We start from the raw sequence: 6,000 nt of genomic DNA, 5'->3' as shown, positions 1-6,000 counted from the left end.
TCCTAGGGTAGACTTGGGTGCCTCTTGAATATTCAGCACAACTGCTGCTACAGCTCTTAGGCAACCTGCCATCCTTTGCTTGCATCTAGTTGCTTAGAGAAGTAAGCAACTGTCTTTCAGTATGGACCCGAGTCCTGAGCCAATATTCTCAGGGTAATTCCTTGCGTGGAAAAATAGAAAGAATGGTTTACTTACATCTGGAAGTTTCAAAGCTGGAGCTGACATCAGGGCAGTCTCTAGCTGGTGAAAGGCCCGTGTGGCTCCTTTTGTCCACTGGAGATCTCTGTTTCCATCGGCAATAAGAGCAGAGAGGGGTCTGACAAGCAGTCCATAATTATAAACCCACAGCTGGCACTACCTTGCCATGCCTAAGAGGTTCAGAGTTCCTTCGTTGTCTGGGGTTTTGAGGTTTAGCATGTGGCTTCCCTGCCTTGAAGTCTGCTGCTCAGCACTCACTTCTTACCCCAGGAAGATTACCTTCTTAGATTACTTTCTGTTTCACTACCTGTGCCTTTTTCTTTGGGACTCTGTATCCTTGGAGTCCTAGGAAATTCAAAAGGCTTACCGTCCAGTCTTCCCTCGTCCGAGTGGGTACTAGAAGATCATCCACGTACTGCAACAGCCTCCTTTCCTCTTGTGGAGCTTCCTGGGACTCTGGGTCTTTGCAAGCTGTTCTCCAATCGGAATGGGAAATTCTGAAGCCTTCAGGCACATGGACTATGTGAGCTGTGTTTGAATGTAAAAATTTTCTGGCTGGCTTCGTGGATAGGGAGGCAAAAGAAGGCATCTCTTAGGCCTAAAAGAGTGAACCAGATTAACTCAGGTGTTAAACAAGTTAGTAAAGTATATGGATTTGCTACCACAGGGTATAAGTTCTGTGTTATCTTATGGAGAGCTCTTAATCTAATACTATCAATAATTGGGCTGATTCCTTCCCTATCTTCCTTTTGAGGGTACTACTCAGTTCTCACTAGTTGTGTTCTTTCCTTAAGCTTGATGCTCATGGGGGAGCATCTTTCACTCTCCCTGGTACAGCAGAGGCCCATACCCTTGAAAACATTTATTTACTTATTTTAATATCTCCTTACTAATGTCTTTAATTTCAGTGTCTGTTAATGTTAAGCCTAACCTCTTTATATCATTTGCCTCCAGAGTAACTTTTCTCATTTGAGAATGTTTAGCAAATTGAGCAAATTGTACAAAAGCTTTTAGGTACGCATAGTACACATGTTACTTTAAAGGTTTGCACAAGTATGCCTTCTCAGACTGACCAGTTGTTCATTCCCCACACTACAACATAAATATTCTCCACAGGTATTAAAGCTTTATTAAAACTGAATATATGGCTCTTGTGTCGGCAAAAATTCTTCCCTTTTGGGGAGGTCATCTTTACCCTTCCTCCCTTACCTTGGGAGGAGCCTTTAACAAATCATATGTACTCATTTTGTGAACTGTGATTTCTTTGCATTTCGGTATGATAATCCCTGCCTGATTTCATACGTTGCTATCTTATGCTGCATGCTGAACAATACATTTGATTTGCTTTCTCTTTGCCTTGTTTTCCTTTTTCAAGGGCCAAGACCAGAGGGCGGTCTGATCTTACAGTCTCTTTGCCATTCTGTGTGATTTCTTAAAACACAAAGACATTTCAGCATACAAAAACTCTATCTCATTTATCTTCCTATTTTAAAACAGTACTAACAGCAATGAAGTATTATAAATCTTTTTATTTTCTGAGCTGCTCCTACTGGGAGCCTTCTCCCATTGAGCCCCTCCCAAAAGGGGCTGATTTAGGAACTTCTTTGCTCTGGTCAGTTCTCATTATTTATTTCTCCTTGCCCTATCTCGCTTCCACTCAAACCTCTTCACAGACCTTCACAGTAGTTTCTCAGTTTTCCTCCTACACACACAGCTCCAGGTGGCAGGTATCAGATGTGGTTCCCACACACAAGCTCTAAGACCTTAGGTTCTGAATCCGCTTGACCAGAAACCTCTAATTTACATGTGCCCTGACACTTATTAGAACAGCAAAACAGCAATACCAGTGTTTCTCATAAACACCGTACTGCAATAATACCTGCACATCCAGCTTTTGCTCACAGGCCATTCCCGTGTTCCCTGGGGAGACAGGGCAGCCAGAGCTGTCCCTGTGCCCAGGGGACAGCCACTGTCACCTCACACAGCGTGCTAATCAAAAACGTGACATAGACACTATGTTCTGATCAAACAAAATATCAGTCTTTTCTAGTTCTCTTCTTGCACAATCTGATTAAGCACTATGCCTACTTACACTTGTTTTACTGCTTTGCAAAAAGGCTGTGCTAGTCACAGCCGAAACTCTGATATGCCCACAGACACAAACACTCGCACCCACACCCCCCCCTTTATCTCAAATTCACTAGAGCCAAGGCTTGAATTGCTGTGAGGGGGGGAATTCTTGGAATTCCTTTAACTCTATCGTAATTAAGCATAAATCACCGTACTATAGTTCTCCTATGTAAAATGCTACTCTTGTTGCAACAAAATCTTAAAATCTCCACAAACACTACTATACAATCTGAGAATCAAATTACCACAATGCAGTGGAAGAAAATCACCACACAAAACCACTGGGAAAGGGCATATCTCTCAAAGTGCTCGCTTTTCTCAACACAACACAACATACCATAATTCAGCATTTACTCACATCAATTTTCCTGGACACAATCAAAATAACAGCACAGTCTAGAGATCAAATCTAAACATCCAAGGCAAAGGAACTCTCTGAGCTCATACTCGCGGTTAAAATGTACCAAATCTACACAAATCATTGCATTTAAACACAATAAATACCATCACTGACATTCCTCCACTCTTCTCCACGCTTCTCCGCGGGGCACTTCTCTCCCTGCCCCCGCAGCCTGCTGCAGCCAGTGCCTAAGGCCTCACTCGGCTGCTTCAAACACAGGTGGTACTCACTCCCCCGCACTGTAGGGCACTGTAGATTTATTCTCTTTTATACACCATACACTTATACACTTGCACGATTAGAAACACAGTGCACTGACCACACAATGCACACATTAACCATAGAGCAACACAGTGTCCGGACATCACACACACACAAACAAAACACACACGGGCTCAGCAGTTCTGCTCCATCAGAACAAGGAACCCCCAATACACACATACACGGGTTCACCCGGCTCACCCCTAGAGCCTCTAGCGGTTCTGCTCCATCAGAACAATGAACCCCCAACAGACACATACACGGGTTCACCCAGCTCACCCCCAGAACCGCTTGCGGTCTGCTCTATCAGAACGATGAACTCCGTCTCTAATAAGCTGCTCTATCAGCTGAACCCAGACGTCTCTGGGTGATTTACTCTCTTGCTCTCCTTTCCGTCCCCCGGGGGCCCCTCAGTACATACCGTATCTTCCTCCACAGGCCAGCAGGTCCTTGTCCGTCCTCGCAGGAGGCAAGCTGAGACGAGCGGAGCCCCACCAGGAAAAAAATCCTAGGGCGCGCCTTGGAGGTCCGTCTATCCCCCCTGCCCCTGCGGGGACAGAGAAGTCCCATCTGGGGTGCCATAATGTTTTGCGGAGAAAAGAAGAAACTTCACAACTTTGTAAAAGTTGTAAAGCCCAGTATGCTTTTATTACGGCGCGCCGGACGCAAGTCCCCCAACAAGGCATGCGTGCCTCTGAAGACCTCGGGTCGTCTTTTATTCCCCTTCCAAATGCATATGCATACAGTTTCACAATAAGTTCATACATATTCATTCTGCGTGACATTTAGCACCAGTTCTTCTTTATCAAAGGAATTTCTAAGTCGGGGGCAAATCGACCTTGTGGTCTTTTCTGTTTTTCTTTCTCTGTCTCCTTGCTGTCTCGGCATGTGAGTTCTTCCTTCAGCTTTGGCCTCACAGACTTTTCACCTCTCTTAGACACTTCACCTAATTCAGAATGGATCTTTACTCTGTCTCAGGACAATCTCCACCTGTGTGAAATTCCATGAGGGAAAGTGCTGGATTCTGCACCTGGGATGGTCCTGGAAATCCTGTTTGATGGCCAGCAGGACACAAGCCAGCAGTGCCCTGGAGGCAGCAGGGACATCCCTGTCCTGGGGACACCAGGCCCAGCATGGCCGGCCGGGCCAGGCAGGGATTGTCCTGCTCTGCGCTGGGCCGGGCCGGCCTCACCTGGAATATTGGGTGCAGTTCTGGCATCAGAACATAAAAAAGGCATTAAACTGTCAGAGACCAAAGGATGCCATGAGGATGCTGAAGGGCCTGAAGATGAGGAGTTTTTGAGGACCTTGGTGTGTTCAGCTGGAGAAGACTGAGAGGAGACCTCACTAGAGCTCCAACATCCTGGCAAGGGGCAGGTTCCAATCTGCTCACTCTCTGACACCAGTGACAGGACTCCAAGAAATGGCCTGAAGTTGAATAGGGGGAGGTTTGGGTTGTGTAAGAGCTGAAATGAGGGATGTGGGACTCTTCAAAATGCAGTTTATTCCATGCAAGAGGTTACAGCAGTGCAGGGTCATGGGTGACAGAGGCTGTGCCTATAGCTGTCAGCTCCAGCTGCAGGCAGGCCTGGAGACCCTTAGTTTAGCTTACAAATGCATTATATACTTTTCTTTGCTGAGCATCTTAATACAGTAGAACCAATCTATGCCTTAACTATTATCTATAGATTATCATAACTACTATAATTACCGTATTCATGTTACTGTTCTCCAGCCACTAAAAGTTAGTACGTTACAGTTTAAGCTACAAGTTGTTTATAACTTTTCTTGCCGTGGAAAATTCTGAAACCTTTTTTCTACTTGCAACATTTGCTGACTTGTTTGCCTGTGCTTTCTTTCTGCTTGGTAAAAACATTTTCTTGTTTGAGGTGGGTTTATCCTTTTCTCTAAGTCATAAAAACCCCTTCTAACTAACATACTCTTTGCCTCCTTGATTATCCAGTAAGACTGGCTCAGCAATTGTTTTCTTCTATATCAAAACTTGCTTCCATCTCTATTCCTCCTTCAGATTCTACATTCAAAAATCTTTTTGCTAAACATATTTATCTCTGAGACTTTCTTGTCAAACTTTCATCCTTCCCAGCAAGGTTGGATACCAGGAAAGGTTTTTCCCCAGGGTGTGCTTGGACCCTGAAACAGGTACCCAGGGCAGTGGTCATGGCACCATGACTGACAGAATTCAGGAAGCATTTGGACAATGCTCTCAGGAACATGATGTGACTCTTGGGATGTCCTGCATGGGACCAGAGCTTGAATACAATGATCTTGATGGGCCCCTTCCAACTCAGCATGATTCTATGATTCTGTGGTCTTTGTCCTAGCCACCTGTGGGCTGGGAAAAGTTAAAAACCATGGCAGCTGCGGAAACAAGAGGGCTCTGCCACTCTGGTCTCCATTTGCTGTCTACAAAAAAGTGTGAAGCATTGTCACCAAAGGAAAATTAAGGCTACTCAAGAGAGCAGTTAGTGATGCTTATCTTTAGACGTTTTCCCCTGATTTATGAAGAGATATATCCATGCTTGTTAGTGTATAATATTGGCAATTCTAAGGACAATGGCTACTACCTTCAGGCTTGGTAGTTCTGTTTCAAATCCAACAGCTTTGGCTGTTTCACAGCTTTCTGGTCCTGAGGATTTTTTTTTTCCAGATTAGTTACTGTCTGAAGTCTGCTTTGGAACCTACAAGAGAGCCATCATGTGATCCCATGTTATGGGACCTGCAAATCTTGCAAACAATGTGTAGATCCAAGTGATGGCAATGGGAATTAAATGCGTGAGATACTGAATTAATTGCCATTAATTCCACTCCATCAAGTTTGTTATTAATTTCACTCCACCCTTCACTGAAGGTGAAGGCTAAGAGGGTTGAGGGCAGCCTCCATGAAGCAAAACTCTTGCTGTTTTTCAATGTCTAAATCCCAGGAGGCTGTTAATCTTTTTCATAATTTGGTTTTTACTGAGGGACAGGGGTACTGCTGATGAAAACAAAGT

Source organism: Melozone crissalis, unplaced genomic scaffold, assembly GCF_028551555.1.
Source record: "Melozone crissalis strain CALT ecotype California unplaced genomic scaffold, PUWL_Pcris_2 ptg000005l_1, whole genome shotgun sequence".
Lineage (NCBI taxonomy): Eukaryota > Metazoa > Chordata > Aves > Passeriformes > Passerellidae > Melozone > Melozone crissalis.
This window is presented reverse-complemented; position numbering follows the sequence as displayed.